The sequence below is a fragment of the Manis javanica genome, chromosome 2 (assembly GCF_040802235.1).
Source record: "Manis javanica isolate MJ-LG chromosome 2, MJ_LKY, whole genome shotgun sequence".
Classification (NCBI taxonomy): Eukaryota; Metazoa; Chordata; class Mammalia; order Pholidota; family Manidae; genus Manis; species Manis javanica.
Genome location: NC_133157.1, coordinates 223,076,998 through 223,094,591, shown reverse-complemented (window position 1 = coordinate 223,094,591; position 17,594 = coordinate 223,076,998). Strand labels below are relative to the sequence as shown.

The following is a 17,594-nucleotide window of genomic DNA, read 5'->3' as shown; positions in this document are numbered from 1 at the left end:
GGGGGGGGGCGGGGGGGCGCGCATCGTGACCACCCAGTCTGCCCCTCCTGTGAACTGTGGCTCCAGGATATAGTGGGGTGTCTCCAACCTGAACACTGCCCGTGACCTACAGTGTCTCCGGCATCTGGGTGTGTCTGCTGGCACGCCTCTGCGGGGACACCTGGGCCTGTGTGCACAGAGGCTTGTCAGGGCCTCTGTCTGGTCTGACACATCCTCACAGCGTCCGCACGGCACATGGGGCACACAGGCCAGCCCAGGCTGAGTTCTCCACACCTCACGCCTCCCCTCAACTCCCCGGCACAAAATCCTTAGCAAGAGGGCCATGGGAGCGCCACGGAGGCAGAGAGGCAGGCCCAAGTCGCTAAGCCGGTGTGGGCTTCCTGGGACCCTGTGTGCCTGCAAGAGCAAGACCGTGGGGCCCACGCCGTGGGCCCCAACATCCCTGTCTCAGGACCCTTCCATGGCTAGGGAGTATCCAAGACCGTAAGGAGCTCTGGTTTAGGGGGACTTTATCACTATTTACCACACCACAAAGTAAAATGAAGTTTTAAAAATAGATTTAACTCACGTTTAAATAACCAAAGCAGACAATTACCTATTAATGTGAACAGCATATCTTCATGAAAAATAACATCTTCCCCAACAGCAGCAGAGTGTTACACTCAGGAACGCTGGGCTCCCATGCCTGCCGCCGGCACAAGCGGTCTCAGCAGTTCACCTGAAGCGTATGAAGGAATCCAGCCCCATACAGCAAGAGCTGGCCAACAGAGGACCTCGGGTACCCCTGAGAGGGACTTGGGGGTGCCAGGGCTTCTCGGTGCATACTCTCGACAATCCCTGATGAAGTCAAAACGGTTTGCCTTTCCGTGGGTCCCTCAGGCCTCAATCCCACGTCTGCCCAAGTCGCCACTGGACCTCCCTTCACTTTCCTGATGCTTCCTGAGAGGAGACGCCCAGTCGGCAGGGAGAGGGGAGGCCGGCAGGGTGCACGCTGCACTGGAGGGGTGCAGGTCTCGGCTGGGAGCAGCGTGCTCACCCACTCCCCAGCACCTGACAGGCTCAGGCCACAGCTGAAGATGGCTGAGGTGGCAGGTGGAGCCCGAGGCACACGGGGGCACAGCGTGGAGGAAACAGCACCACCAGAGATGAAAACGTGGTCATAAGGAGAGCAGCTAATGCTCACAGACTGCAGGTGGTGAAGACAGTCTCACCCTGCAGACGAGGACCCTGGGCACAGGTCGGGGGGAATGTGCCCCTGGCCATGCAGCCAACGGCAGCAGGACAAGGGTCCAGACGAGCAGGTGCACTCACGTCTGAGCTGCACTGCACCGGGCCTCCAAGGAGGCTCCATACAACACGCCCTCGTTGCCATCCCCAGGATGGGACGTGTTGTTCTGAAACCAGAACAGAGTGCTACAAAAAGGGACTTCCAGAGAACACAGGAGAGAGCCGAGAAATGAAGCCACAGGAACAGAAATGGAGAACTCGTAGAAAAGCACGAGGAAAGAGTAGAATGTAGAGCCAAAGACAGAGGAAACGGGACCAGCCCAGAGCCCCAAGTCCAAGTAAAGGAATCCAGACGAGAGGAATCCAAGGGAAAGAAACCAGCTAAAACACAAGATAAATCCCCAAATGAACACATCTGAACCATGCGCAGGACACACATGGCCTGACCCGTAGTTCACAAGTCCCAGCTCTCTGGAGCACATGCGGCTGCACTGAAAAGGTGCCTTGTCTACCTGCAAGCATGACACAACAAACAACTGTGCCCAGAGTGGAGGGCACATGCCAATGTGTGCATCTGTGATGTGCAAGGTGTCCTTTGCATGCATACACATGTAGAGGCATGCATGTGTATGCGCATGTGTGATGTGCAAGGCGTTAGTGTATGCACATGCACGCATGGGAGGCATGCGCATGCATGTGTGTGAGCATATGCAATGTGTATACACACATGTAAGCTGTGTATACACATGTACAGGTATGTGTATGTGTGTGCACGAGCAACATGCGAGGCATGCATGTGGGCGTGTATACCTGTGTGTATAGGTGCATACTCATCTACAATTATGTGCCTGACAGTGGGTGTGTGTGTTTGCACGTGTTTGCACGTGTGAGAGCAAGCCCACACGTGGAAAGACATCACTCGTCATCTCAGGAGTCAAATAGTAACGTGCAAATGTTGAGGGAAACGAAGGAGCAGTGACTCAGGCATGCCTCTTAGAGGTAAGGACCCAAGGACCAGAAGCCGCTGACATTGTGGAGAGGAAGAAAGGGGGCCTGGGGATAACTGCTTTTTCTTAACTAACCACATAAAACTCATTTATTCTCTAAACCTTGTGCATGTATAATCTTAAATTTTTAAAGCTTAATTTGTAAAATTCTAGTGGAATCATCACCTGGAAAGATCAGTCCAGGAAGGGTGGAGGCTGTGAGTGTGGTGTCTGCCTTGAGGAGATGGTCCAGGTAGGACCCAACGCTCTCTTCAAGTCCCCAGAGGCAGCCCCAGAAAATTACCAGCATTGTCCTAGGTGGCCATGCAGAACCCAGGCAGGCGCGGGAACCCAGGAGGGCTCAGCCCAACCCCAGATACACCACACACATCCACTGTGTGCCAGGCACTTTGTCCAACGTGGACGAGGCAGGCCTGGCCCTGGCTTTGGGGACATGAACATTCATTGGGAATCAGCCGGAATATCCTGTGACAAGGGCCCCAACCAGGAGCTTGCAAAGCCCTTACAGGATCAGCCAGCACCACAGGCTGGGGGTCTGGCTGCTCCCCAGAGGAGGGAGCTCGAGCGGATCTGAGCAGCAGCAGGAAGGAGGTGCCAGCTGTGGTCTAAGAGAGAGGGGCGGGCAGCTCTGAGAGCGGAGGGGCAGCAGCACCAAGGACAGACCCGAGGCCAACTGGAGGAAGTGACAGGCTGGGAGAGGGAGGGAGGGGAAGGCCACCCCACTGCCAGAGCCACAAAGAGGGGCCCCAGCCCAGGACACAGGTTCACGCTGGTGCACATACTCTGCCCACTAGGTGCTCAAGGACCCAAGCCCCTGGGGACCCGGAACCCAGCAGGTCCCTCCCCCACCTCTGGGAGACAAGGGCCTCGGGCACTCAGCTGTGCCCACCCCAAACCCCCAGGCTGTGTCCCCGCTGCCCCTGTCCCCCAGCCACAAACATTTCTCAACTGGCAAGGGCAGGGAGCGGGTAACAGAAGGCCACAGTGGGGCCAGATGAGGACGAGGGAGGGAGTGGCCAAGCTAAGGCTGTGGGGACCACTGGCAGGCCAGGGGATGGGTGGAGGCGCAGGGCCAGGCAGGAGGGTGTGTGGATCCTCTGGTGCCTAGGAATGGCCCCGGCTGCCTCGAAGCTGCGGGACACAGGTCGCCAGAACAATGCCCACTCCCAAGAAGGCCTCCGGCTGAGCAGCTTCCGTGGGCCACAAGGGCTGCCAGCTTCCAGGATGGCGCCAGGCTCTCTCCTGGCCAACCCCCACCCAGCAGCCTGCAGAGAGCCTTGAACTGCCCAGATCCTGTTTACAGGGCACCAGAGGAAGTAGGGGTGCCAGGGAACGCCCCAGCAATGCAGCCCCGACCCCAGGACAAAGCCCGTAGGCCCAGGAAGGGGAGAGCCGGCCACAAGGACGCCACTGGACCCCAGGAGGGAGGGCCTGGACACAGCTCCAGGCGGTGGTCCAATGACCAGGACTCAGGGCCAATGCAGGGCAAGGACAGGGCTGCTCCTGCCCCAGACGGGCTCCCAAACAAGACATGGCCTCTGCCTGTAGCCTTCTTCTATCCACCTGGGGCTGTCAGAGGCAGGGGCTCCCCAAGGCCAGGCCAACCTCCCCACCAGCAGACAAGGTGCAGTACTCTGTAGAGCAGGGTGCCTCTGCCCAGCCCTGCCCCCTGGGTAAGCCAAGAGGCCCCAGGGCGGAGAGAGGTTCTCCATAAGCAGGGTGGTCCTACCATCCCTCTCTTCCTCTGCCTGCCCACCCATGAGACCTGTGGACTAGTGAGCTCAAACTCCCACTCAGGGCGCCCTTTCCCTGGGCCTCTGGCCCTCAGTGTGGCAGACACATGGCCACGTCAGCACTGGACACCCCACTGCCCTTAGGGGCTTCATGCTCCACCTGCGGACCAGCTAGGAAGGGCGACGCCTGTCAAATAGAAGAGGGGGGGCGGCCACTGCTGGGTGAGAGGCCCCAGGTGCCCACAGCAGGCACCAAGGCAGGGCTGCCGGGAGGCCAGCAGGGGCCTGGCCTACATCACTCCACTCTGCCGGGTACACAGTGGGGCTGTGGGAGGCCGGACAAGAGGAAACAGGACTCATCCCCTTCCTCCCACCCTCGGCCTCCCCCAGACCTGAGCAGGTCCAGGGACCTGTGAAATGCCCCCAAACCCAGAGTGCCAGGGGCACAGAGAAGAAGGGGAGGAAGGGGCCCACATACCCACATTGTGCCCAGCCCTGCACAGATGCAACCTCACCTTCCGTGGCTTTCCACCGCATGGCCCCTGCACGAAGCCCAGGGGCAGCTCTGACCCCCACCCACCACCCTTCAGGGAACAGGGTAGTGACAGGCTGAGTTTAACTTCCCCGAGGGCCAGGCCGGAGACGCCATATTCGCTAGCACCCTAAGCCAGCCGGGGAGCCCGGACAAGTCCAGGCCAGGGTCTCCTGATGCCAGCCTCAGTCCACAGTACCTGCACCTTCATCTACAGCAGCCTGACCCCATCCCACCAGGAGAGCAACAGACTGACCTCAAGCAAGTGGCATGACTCGCTCTCTCCAAAGCCTGCCCACTGGGGGAAATCCTTTTTCTGGGGCAAAATGAAACGCCAAATGGATAGGGAGAACATGAACAAGGTGCTAAGCTCCTGGGCACCTGCAGCAAGGAGGGGCCTTCCGAGCACATCGGGCCAAGGCCCACCCTGCCTGCTACCCGCCTGTCACCCCACGTGGGACCTCACAGCCACTCTGCACAAAGAGCTACACTGCCCACAGGGGGCGCACCCACCCAGCGTCCCCACAGGCAGCAGGCCAGCTCCTCAGCCTCCCTGATCCACACGGCAACAGCAGGCATCCCCCCTGCCCTGCAAACCTCGTCTCTGCAGAGCACACAGTCCAGTTCCAGCTCTGCCCCAGCTGGCCAGTGGCCCCACCAGCCCTGAGCCCAGAACTTTGATCACCTCACTTATGTATAGGAGGTACCAGGCAGGGTGGCCGCAGGGCAGGGCACCCCCAGGGCAGGGCATCCCTAGGGCAGGACAGAAGCCCATGAAGGACTGCTGGCTGGGAGCAGGCTCTGGTCACACCTCAGAACCTCTGTCCCCAGCCTTGCAGGTGCCTCTGTGTCCCATCCCGGCAACCACCCTAAAGCCTACAAGTCTGAAAGGGCTCCTGGTCACCAGCAAGTCTCCGGCCACCCCGGGCCTTCCTGCCCTTCCCCCACGCCGATGACATCCGGGACGGCTAGGGGAAGAGGGGGGAAGAGCAGTCAGCCAGAGGAAACAGGGGGCGGCTGGGCCCACAGCCCACAGGGGGTGCTATGCCCAGCCCTCCTCCCACCCCTGGTGTCCTCCAGGAGGGCCACAGCACAGGGAACAGAGAACTGATGGGGGCACCCGGCCATGCAGCCACTTCTACAGCCCAACATGCCCAGATGCACGCACAGCCCACCGGCCCTGTCCTGGCAGGGGGACCAGTGCCTCATCACGGGGCCCCCAGGTCCTGAGCTGCCGGCTCCCAGACCTGGTCCTCCGCCCAGGCCTCGTCCCTGCTGACGGCCCTCAGGACCTAGGCTCCAGTCCCAGCCCCAGCACTGGCCTGGGCACCAGCCTTCATCCCCTCAGGCCTCTCTCCCAACATGCCCCACATGAACCCCACAGCTCTCCCTGCCACCTCCCTTGCCTGTCAACCCACCCAAACACAGCCACAACCGTAGTTAACCTGGCCCTCAAGGTGAGGCTGCGGGCTGCCCGCCTGCCGTCCCGGGGTCCAGGAGTGTCGGAGCAGCACGCCCACGAGCAGGGTGCCTGGTCAAGGCACAGCGAGCCTTCTTCTGGCCACAGTGCCAGGATGAGAAATACAGCCAGACTGTGGGCCAAGCTTCCATCAGCCAGGACTCCAGGGCATGCTGTTCTCTGCTCCACCCCACCAGCCAAACAAGCAGGGGCCCTAACAGGCCTTGTGCGCTGGCGTTCCTCAATGCCTTGTCTGTGTGAGGAGTGTCAGAGGAAGGGAGGGAAGAGGGGAGACAATCCAGGAGGCTTCCTGAAGGAGGCAGGACTAGAAGAGGATGGTGCTAGTAGATGCAGAAAGAAAGCTGGCCAGGCCTCCCCTGCTGCCCCAGTCCCCCTCTGCAGCCCTCTCTCTGCTCACCTGGTCACATGCCCAGCACAGCCCACACTGCCCTGTGCTGCTTCACACTGCCCTGTGCTGCCAGTCCCAGTGGCACCTTCAGGGAGGCAGGCACCCCTGGGCTGTGTTGCTTGGACACCACAGCACTGCCCCAGGGGTGGTGAGGCTGGAGGTAACCAAGGAGCCTGGTCCTACCCCCACTGTTCCAGGCAGAGGCTGATCAGCCAGTGACTCCTTGAGTCGCATGAGCTGGCCGAGCGAGAGCTCTCAAGCTGGACGGATGCCATCTGGCCCTGAACCCCCTCCACAGCCTGCTGCCCTTGGGTAGCAGCACACAGATGTGTCGTGGGCATGGTTTAGAAGCCAAGCCAGCTTGGAGACCCCAGAGGAAGGCCAGGATATAACATTAGACCAGGCTGCCCAAAAGACCACCCCAAGTCTGGTCACACCTGGTGCCAAGACAGGAGTACCACACAGAGAAGACATCTGGGATGTTTGGGGCCCCTGGGGGCCTTGGAGGATAATGGACATCTACCATGGGCTCAGGGGAGAGGGCAGAGGCACCTTGCCACGTGTCCCCTGAGCTTGCTCAATCCCTAATTTTTAAGATGAAAAAACTGAACTGAGGAAGGAAAGTAGCTTACACAAAATCACAGAGACAGGCAAGACTTGGGACAATTCACCCCCAGGCTCTGCACCAGGCACTACGAACTTGAACCCACTCACACCAGTCCTGCCTGGCGACCCCGAGCTATGGAGGAAAAGCACCACCTCACCTTCACACGGCCCTCACCTCCACATCGCCTGTGCCTTGCACCCCACCAGGCCACACCACTCAACTGGAGCTTGGAGGCATCAGCGTGAATTCAAGTCTTCAACATGCACGGATGGGTGCAGATGTGAGTGGGTGAATGGAACCATGTACAGATGCAGCTGTGTGTGTGTGTGATACTCATGACTTCCCAGCTGTATCCAGTAAGATGCTGGCATCCCATAGCAGTGAGCACACCCAGCACACAGATCTTGGTTGCAAATACCATTCTTCCCTAAAAGGAATTAAGACTCCCTGAAGAAATGGCTGGTTCCACAGCTGGGGCAGAGAAAGTAAAAAATAAACCTAGAATGTTCTGTTACATGAGAGTAAAAGGGAGTGCTGGAAGGTAGCAGGGATATCCCAAAAGGAGCCAGGAACCAGCTTGAAAAGGCTTCTGCCAGCCAAACCTGGAACAGTCTGAGCACGAAAAAGACATGGTAATAAGGGATTATAACCCAGAGGAAAAAAATCCATGGGTTCACTGAGGGAAGGAGGAGGGAGGGAGGGAAGTCCCTTCCTTAAAGTAGAACGCCAGCTGATAATCTAAGAAGGAATGATGGATTGGCGACCATAATGACAGATTCAGGCAGGAATGTTCAGCGGATGTTAGAGCGAGTGAGTCAAAGTGTAACGAGACAGTTACATAGTCTCAATGTATCTTCTCCAATATACTTACTAATTAAAAGTGGAAAAACAATAACTTCACAGGGGAAAAACTTGGCAGACATCACCGTAACCACATGATCGAAGTGGCCATCACGGCAGTGGAACAAACCAGCACACGCTGAGGAGGACACGACGCCACCTCTGCAGCACTCCTGGCAAAGACGCATGAGTGTGAGAAACACCAGAAATGCCTGGACGGCCCACCAAATGACTGACCCACAGTTGTCACAAGAGTCGCTTTGGGAAACAAAGACGGGGGAACCATTTCGGGTTAAAGAAGGCTGAAGAGGGTTGTACCCAGGAGCGACACTCATCCTGGGTTTCATTTTACTAGAGAGGTTTCCTCAGGGCAGTTCCCAAAGCCCATCCTGCACATGAACGAGATCCTCAGGCAGGCCCCGGGTGCTGTTCCCACATTAAACTCCTTAATTTTGATCACTGTATCGTTACGAAGAAGGTCACACATCTGAGGACTAAAGAGCATCGTGTCTGCAACTAGCTGTCCGGCAGTTCAGAAGAAAATGTGCACGTGGACATACACACAAAGAAGCAGAGGGAGAAAGCGGATGCGGGGAAAGTGGGTGACAGTGGACAGATGTCTTTCTGTTCATCTGGTAGCTTTTAAGTCTAGGATTATGTCCAAGAGTTTCAAGTTAAAAATAAAATTAAAATTCATTGGAGATTTTTTTAAATCCTAGAAATAAATTTTCAAGAGGTGCAAGATCTGTACACTGAAAACAAACATCATTACTAAAAGAAGCTAAAGAAAGTATAGATGAGAAACAGGACACATCATGCCTGTGGACCAAGCACTCCAGACCGGAAAGCCACAGGGACTAGGACTGGTGGCCCTGGCATTAACACAGACATAGATTCAAGATGCCTTCCAAAAACCAGGAAGTCTCTCCCACTTGAAAAACAATCTCCTAAGCAACCCTTGGAGAAAAAAGAACTAAATTTAAGGAATTTATCCTCAAAAAAAGTGAAAACACTATATATGAAAAGCAATAAGACACATTGACAACAGTGGTCAGGGGAAAATTCATAACACTAAACTTTTTATTTAAAAAGTGAAGACAAACGAACTAAACTCTTGGCTCAAAAAGTTAGAAAAAGAGCAGTAAAATAATTCAGAAGTAACCACACGAAAGGGAATATAAATAAAAGAAAAACAACAAACCTAATCTATACATCAAATCCTGTTTTCTAAAATATACCAGTAAAAAGACAATGAACAGCTAACTTAGTCTAACAAAGAGGGAGGTTCACACCAGTTAGGATTGTGAACATCCAAAAGATAAGGAACAACAAATGCTGGTGAAGCTGCAGACTAAGGGGAACCCTCCTACACTGCTGGTGGGAATGTAAATTGGTTCAACCATTATGGAAAGCAGTACGGAGGTTCCTCAAAAAACTGAAAATAGAAATACCATTTGACCCAGTCATTCCATTCTGAGGAATTTACCCGAAGAAAACAAGATCCCTGATTCAAGAAGACACATGCACCCCTATGTTTATCGCAGCACTATTTACAATAGCCAAGAAATGGAAGCAACCTAAGTGTCCATCAACAGATGAATGGATAAAGAAGATATGGTACATATACACAGTGGAATATTATTCAGTCATACAAATAAAAATTCTGCCATTTGTAACATGGATGGAGCTGGAGGGTATTATGCTCAGTGAAATAAGCCAGGCGGAGAAAGACAAGTGCCAAATGATTTCCCTCATCTGTGGGGTATAACAACAAAGCAAAACTGAAGGAACAAAACAGCAGCAGAATCACAGAACCCAGGAAGGGACTGGTGGTTACCAAAGGGGAGGGGTGGGGGAGGGCAGGTGGGGGGAGGGAGAAGGGGACTGAGGGGCATTCTGATTAGCACACACAATATAGGAGGGTCGTGAGGAAGGCAGTCCAGCACAGAGAAGACAAGTAGTGACTCTACAGCATCTTACTGTGCTGATGACAGTGACTGCAGTGGCGGGGTGAGGACTTGATAATATGGATGAACGTTGAAACCACAATGCTGTTCATGTGAGACCTTCATAAGATTACATATCAAATGATACTTTAAAAAAAAAGAAAGCAAAGAGGGAGGAAGGACAAATACACCACAGAAGAAATGATGAGGGAGGAATAATTACACAAACAGAAAAAAGCTAAGGACTCATAGGCTCTATTTTCAAATCTCTATGCAAAGAAGTAAAACGTAGATGGAATGGGCAACGTCTCTAAAAAATGAAGTCTGCCGAAAGTGGCCCGCTGGGGGCAGAAAGCTTACAGGGACAAACTTGGATAGAAGAAACAGAAGCAGTTATCACCAAAACTGCTCCCACAAAACCCACCGGGACCAGGTGGTTCTGTAGGGGAATTCTGCTATATTTACAAAGCCAAATATTTCCAATGCTCCATAAATGATTCCAGGGCTGACAATGAAGGGAGACTTCCTGACTCCTTTCATGAAGATGCATAACACTGGTACCAAAACCTGATATAGTCCAAAAAAATACATGGCGAGTCAGTGTTAGTTATGAATAGTGATGCAAAAATATTAAATAAAATACTAATAACAAAATTCAAAACCACGTGTGTTTACTTTTACAGGAGTGCAAGGTGTGTTCCACACGAGGAGATTCACTGATGTGACGGACACACCATATTAACGGACCTGAGGGAAAGCATCCAGGTCTCCACAGATGCTAAAAACAGCATTAACAAAATCCTGATGAAAACACTCAAGAACTTTTCTTAAGATGGTGAAGTAAGTACCCTTCAGTCCTAAAAAGGAGCACTGTACTAACAGGAAGACTCTGGAAGCATTCCCAAAGATCCAGGATGGGGCACAGGCGTCCTGTGTCCAGCACCATCTGACCGGGCTTCTGCAGCATCAGCCACGCAGCCCTAGAGGTCAACCAGAGGCATGAGAAATACAAGTGCAAAGGGTATGACTGTGTTCTTGGAAAACCCCAGAGACAATGTTAGAATTCAAGGAATTAAAGGCTTTGGGTCAAGTGGCAGGGCATAAAATTCACAAATGGAGAGCAACAGCCCTCACACATGCAAAAAGCCAGTTAAAGGATACAGTGGTAAAGAAACCCTCACCTACGATACAAACAAAGAAGATAATGCATCTACGAGTGAATTTACACAAAATGGGAAACATCTCTAAGAGGAAGCACTCCAGGAAGGCAGAAAGGTGGAAATGATGAAGCAGAAAGACACCCCTGCCTCAGAAGGATGCTCCCACCCTAGCATTTGTGTAGAGTTGGACAAGCGGACAGGAGTTCCTCTGGGAACACAAGCGCGCAGCTCCTAAACAAACAAAAAGACAGCTACCACCAGACCCTGAGAAGCCCCAGGGAACCAAGCACTGCCACAGCCACTCCACAGGCGGATCCTGACAGCGTCGTGCTAACTGAAAGGGCCAGACACAGTTAGCAACTGTGTGCTTCCGCCTACAGGAAGGTCCAGAGCAGGTGACTCCAGGACACAGAACAGACAGGTGGCCAGACGTGGGGCGGGGGGACGGGTGTGGGGGTCTTTGGGCTGACGAAAACGTCCTAGATGACAGTGCTGGACGTACAATCACTGAGCTGTACCTTCCAAAGGGTGAACTTCAGGATGCACGAACTGTACTCAATAAAGCTACTTTAACAAACGCTGGAAAACCTCTGTGATTAAAACTCTGCTCATGAAAACAAACCAATGGACTAAGAAAGAAAGTATAAAAATAGACCCACGTACATATGGACAGTATATAATAAACATTCCATCTCAAATCAAAGGACTTTTAATACATGGTGTTGGGACATCTGCTTCGCCAAGTGAGAAGAAATGGGTAAGTGCCTAATAATAGAAAGAACACTGCAAACAGACCACGCCTGTCCACGTAAAAGCACCTGGAAAGCAGAGACAGGCCTCTTCAAGCCATGTGTGTGGAAGCCTCCCAGGCGAGATGGCCACCCCGAGGCCCCTGGCCGCCCTCCCTTGCAGCCCACCCAGAGCGGCTGCCCAGAGCTCGGGCTGCATGTGCAGAGGCCTCGGAGGCCCCCTAACGGGCAGCCTCTCTCTCCAGCTGCCTCCAGCAGGCTCCTCAGGCCTCTCCAAGCCCTGCCCTGCTCTGAATCCCTCCTCAGTCTCTTCCCCTTCCTGGCTCCCTCAGGCCAACCGGCCACCCAGACTCCCAGCACTCTCCTAGCACGGCCCTCTCTCACCCATCTCTGTGGCACTGAGCTCTCTCGCGTGGCATCTGTGTATTTTGGTGCCACGGGAAGGAAAGGGGGTTCGGGCCCAGGACTAGGCAGGAGGCCCTCGGCTGGTCCAGCTGAACAGGACTCCCTGGGGAAGACCACCAGCTGGCCTTTGAAGGAACCACATGGTGCAGATGGGACCACGGGGGCAGCTCAGCCCAGCTGTAGCCACCTTCAGAGGACAGCCAGGGGGGTCTCAAAGGCCCTGCAAGCCCAGCACCAGGCCTGGCATCACACCGACTGGAGCCTGGGCAAACATCCCACCCAGGAGGAAGGCAGGGGGTGGCCGTGACAATCTGGCCTCCCCCAACACTCCACCCACCCCCAACTCAGTTAATGGCCATCTGTCTTGCCAATGGGTTTCAGCCCGGGGCAAGTTCACTATGGATTCAATGTGACCAAAGAAATTGACAGCAAAACATTATTGGGGTGAAAGGGTTATACCCAACTTTATTTCCAGGTGGCTGGTTAGTCACTAAAATCATGTTCACTTGGAGCGAGTCTGCATGCAGCAAGCCGATCTCTGCCTCTGGGCCTCTCTGCCTGCACAGCCATCCTAGGGGCCTCTCTACCTGCACAGCCATCCTAGGGGCCTCTGTCCTTGGTGCTGCCACTCCTCCAGCCTCTGCTCTGCTCTCCTGCAGCCCTGCCACCATGTCGTGCCCAGAGCACTGGGCGGAGCTCATTTTTATAGAGTCAACAGCCATGTACTGCCCACAGGTGTGCAGTGAGCTAGTCACCAGGGCCAGGTGAGAATCCTGGCCACAGGAACTCTCATCTTATCCACACTCCACCCCTCCAGGACTCTCCTCAATCTCTGTGCCCTTAGTCCTCTGCAATGGTCCCTGTGCAAAGAAGCTCGAACATTGTTCTCCAGCCTGTCCAGCAAAAAGTCTTGCAGACACACAGGCCGGACTCATGGCTCTGTCTCTGACCTCTGCCTCTTTGGACTTAATGGCTGGAACTGCTGCTCTGGTTTCAGCTGTTGCCACAGCTCCAGTAAGATCCTATTTGGCTTCCGGTCTAATTTCCTTTCCTTCTATCTACTCCTGCCCAAATCAAATCAACCCACATCTGAGTCCTGGTAACCCTCACAGGGCACCTCAAATTCCTCCTGTGAGTAACACATCTTATTTCTTTCCGGGTTCTCGTTGCCTCAGCTACTGTACGTGTTACCTCGCATTTTGTAATCGCTGCCTCAAGGCGGGCTGCACTGTCAGGGAAGACAGCGTTCCCATCTCTGATCCCGACAGAACAATTCCATCCAGCCCTAAGTCCCACAGCCACCGGCTCAGCCTGAGTGTAGGGGCGGAGCATAGGGTGCTCCACGAGGCGGGGAGGGGGCTGCTCCTCTCCTGGAGGAACTTCCAGCTGCTGGGTCTTTCTTTTCTTTACAACCACTGGGCGTGCTTTCAATACAGGAGGAGCCAGTGCCTCCGGCACCACCCCTGCATCCTTCCCCAGCTCCTCCATTTCTGGGGCTGATGGCACCTTTCTCTCCACTCCCCTGAGTGCCTCCTCTGCTGCAGTGCCTCGCAGCACTGCCAGCTCAGTCTTCAGAAGCTCTCTTACCTTCAGCTCAATGCTCCACAGCTGACGTTCTCGTGCCACCTCCGCCTGTGCTTCCCTCAGGAGTGCGTCTTTTTCCTTGGCCTCTTCCTCCTTCAGAACACCTGGCAGCACTGCGGTCTCGTCTCCGATGGCACCTTGCTGCCAGCGCTCTCCTGCTGCCTCCTCCCACATCAATGCCATCTCCTTCCTCAGGGAATCCACAGAAGTTTGTAGCTCGTGTTCTCGTGTCACCATTTCTTGGGTCTCTTCTGTAGACTTTTTTAACACTGAGAAGCAGCCAACCCACAGTCCCCGCTGCCTCACGGGCACTCTGCTTCTCAAAGGATCTGCTGACTATACCAAGGGCCACCCCTACGGCCTCAGGTGTCACCTCCACCTGCCTCCAGTCCTGGGGTGGGGCCCAGTCCTCTAGGAGGCAAGCCACCTCAGACCACACACCCATTGGGGGACGATCCACTGTCTCCCCATTGACAGGGGCTGCCCGCTGAAGCACCCCTCCCATAAGGGCAGCCTGTCTTTTTCCTTGGTCAACAATGAATCCTGCCAACTATGCCAATTGTTTTGCCAATGGGTTTCAGCCCCAGGCAAGTTCGCTATGGATTCAATGTGACCAAAGAAATTGACAGCAAAACATTCTTGGGGGTGAAAACCTGCCAGGTGGCAGGTCAGTCACTAGAATCCCATTCACTCAGAGCAAGTCGGCATGCAGCAAGCCAGTCTCTGCCTCTGTGCCCCTCTGCCTGCACAGCCATCCTCTGGGCCTCTCTGCACAGTCATCCTGCACAGCCATCCTCTGGGCCTCGGTCCTTGGTACTGCCACCACTCCAGCCTCTGCTCTGCTCTCCTGCATCCTTGCAGCCGTGCCACCATGTCACACCCAGAGCACTGGGCATAGCTCTTTATACAGAGTCAACAGCCATGTATTGCCCACAGGTGTACAGTGAGCTAGTCAACCAGGGCCAGGTGAGAATCCTGGCCACAGGAACTCTCATTTTATAAACACCATCCTTTAGAAAAGAGGCCAGGGCTAGCCTTGAAGCTCCGGACGTGCTGTCACTCAGCCACAGCTCCCAGGACCTGCCCCAGGCTGCTACAGGAGCCTGCATTGGTGAGAGCTGGTACCCTGAGAGCAGGGGACCCCGAGACTGAGACATGGAAGATGAGCACTGGCCCCAGCTCACTGCAAAAGAACTCCACCACCAGGCCCTCCTGACCACACTGGGCTCTGCCCTGTGCACTGGCTCCTGGCTGCAGCCTAGGTAAGGGGAACTTAGGCAGGGCCAAGGCAGGCCTGGTAGGGGACCTAGCCCAGCACCCTGTCCACCACCAGCTGCGCCAGTGCTCCAGTGAGGGAGAGCCCAGGCCAATCCCAGGCTGCCTGGGCCCAGCAGGGACTCTGCCCTTGATTGGAGCAAAGGTGGTCTTCACAAGAGCTACTGATAAAATCCAGTGGACACTGACTGGCCGAGGTTCATCCACTGAGGACTGGGCTTCCAAGCACATCACTTCAGAAGTGGGAAATCCATGCAACAGAGGCCTGCGGGGGTGGGAGGGGATTCTCGCAGGTGAAAGTGTTTGACATGGGCAAGAGGTGCTGAGGCTGCTGGGGCCAAGGGGGACCTGGCCCAGGATCCCCTGGGAAGGTCCCTGTGGCTCACCGCCTGGACAGCTGCAGCTGTACAATCCATGGTGGAACCAGGTGAGCCCCTGGTCCACTTCCCCCAGGGAGGTGACAGGCTGAGTAGAAAGAAGATGCCTGAATCCAGGCCAGGGGTAAGGCCCCTGCAAACCTTCACAGGGTGGTCTGTAGAGCAGGGCAGCGTGCAGCGCACACCAGCCACCATATGGCGGGCCCCATTCTGAGGAATGTAGAACACCTGGAGGGGCTCAAGGACACCCATGTGGACATCTGCTCCCAGGAGCCCCCTGAGGACTGAGGGACCCGACCCTCGCCAGGCAGGGGTAGCAGCTGGTCTGTGCCTGGGGGCCGGGGGCAGCTGAGGCCCACCACAGGGCAGGCACTGCAGCGATCAGGGCCTGCCCCCTCTTGCTTCTAGTCCCTAGCTGACATGTTCCCACCGGGCAAAAGGAAGGCAGGCTGGCAGAGAAGCGGGTGCCCTAGTGGATGGGCCCTGGGGCAGGTGCCAGCTTCCTCTGCTCTCGGGGATTTTCCAGGCAAGTCTGGCAGCAGCTGGTCCTCAGTCAGCCCCTGGGCGATCCTTGGTCCATCTCCTGGTCAAGTCCACTGTCCCTCTATAACAACACGCTCTGCATGGTCTCTCAAACCCTGACCCTTAAATTAGCAAATCAAGTCAGTCACGATGAAAACAGCTATCATACCCGCCAGCTGTGTCACGGCCATGGCAGCATGGTCCTGAATGCAAGTGCCTGCTTCCACCCCGCACCCCCACACAGAGGGGTCCCAACCCAGGAGAAGCAGCTCATTCCCCACCACGCACAGCCCAGGAAGTGACTAAGAAAATTCTGTGGATGCAGAGGATGGGGGTCATAGGAGGGAGGGTGGGCCTGGCTGGAGACACCAAAGCCTTTTTCTGCCTTTCCTAGAGGGGACTGGGCATGGGAGGTTTATGACCTGCTTCCTCTTTACAGACATTGCCAGGGGAGTTGGGAGCATGCAGGCACTGCCAGGTCTGCGCCCTCACCCTGCCTCTGACGGCCCTGTGGCCCTCCAAGTATCTTCTCCTCTCCCAGTCTGTGCACACTCTCTGTCCCATTCAGGGTCACTGGGGCAGCAAGTGGAGAGAGAGGAGGGCACGCTAACCCAGGTGGGCCACAGGGAACCCTGAGGACCACAGGGCAGCCCTGAGCCCCCTCGGGCACTGGACCCTGGAGAAGGTGCAGGACACAGGGACAAGACCAAGGGCAGAGGACCTGCCACATACAGGACTCCCAGGGCCATGGGCATGGGAGCAATAAGCCCCCAGTGCAAGTGAAGAATGGGCCAGGCCCAGCACTGGACACCCTCGACAAGAAAGCCCACCTCCCGGTGCAGGAGCAGCTGCAGGCAGCCCCCAGCAGGCCTGGGGTGAGTGGGCAGAGCAGACACCAAGGGTGAAGTGGACATGCATTGCTGGACAGAGCCTAGCCCAGCTCACCCTTGCCACCCACACACTCTCACCCCAGCCCTGGGCTTGGGGGGCAGCCCCAGGCACCTGCAGCCCAACTCACCCAGTCTCTCTGTGGGACCAAGACAGGGTTTCCGCCTCAGCACGCCAGCCTGCAGTGGGGAGTGGCCAGCATCCTCCCAGAGCCCACTGCCTCCCCCATCACCATCCATCCCCTACCCAATGTCCGGACAAACCTACACACGGCCTGAGAACAATGCAAGCCAGTTCCGCATCCTGAAATTTAAATGGAAATAAATCCAGATGGATTAAAGGGTTTAACAGTCTAAAAATAAATTTAAAATAAAACATAAAACAACCAAAAGAAAATACCTCCCAAATACAAAAGCACTGTTAAACACACACAGAGAATAGGTTTGGCAGCATATTAAAAACAGGTTTTAAAGACTCAGATGCACTGTAGGTGAAGTTAAGACGCAACCCATACGATGGGGACGTATTTGCCACAAGAGGACAGAGGGCTGCTCCTGTCTCATGTCAAGCGCTCTCACAAAATGGTCGCTAAACACGCCCACCAGTAACATAGATAAAGCAAGGTGTGCAAGATAACCAAGGGATGCACACAACCCACTGACCCGAGCGACACACCCCCAACAAGCCACAGGCAGGCAAGCCCCACAGCTGGGGTCACCTCCCGGCCACCTCACGTCCCCAGCACCAGGCCCACGCAGCAATGTCCCCAGATGCATGGGGACTCCCACAGCTGGGCACTGCATGCTCATTCCCTCCAGTGGGCACTGGGCCAACTACCCAGGCCAGGCGAGACCCTACGTCATCTCCTCTGGGC

At 55.3% G+C, this 17,594-nt stretch overlaps 1 protein-coding gene across 1 annotated transcript in view; it reads right to left on the bottom strand.

Annotated features, from left to right (window-relative positions):
• Nucleotides 1-13,798, bottom strand: part of LOC108390238 (t-SNARE domain-containing protein 1) — an 86,434-nt gene extending 72,636 nt beyond the window's left edge. The window contains 1 exon segment of the mRNA XM_073230239.1: nucleotides 13,662-13,798. The gene's annotated coding sequence lies outside the window, so the exon portion shown is untranslated.
• Nucleotides 13,799-17,594: the final 3,796 nt, after the last annotated feature.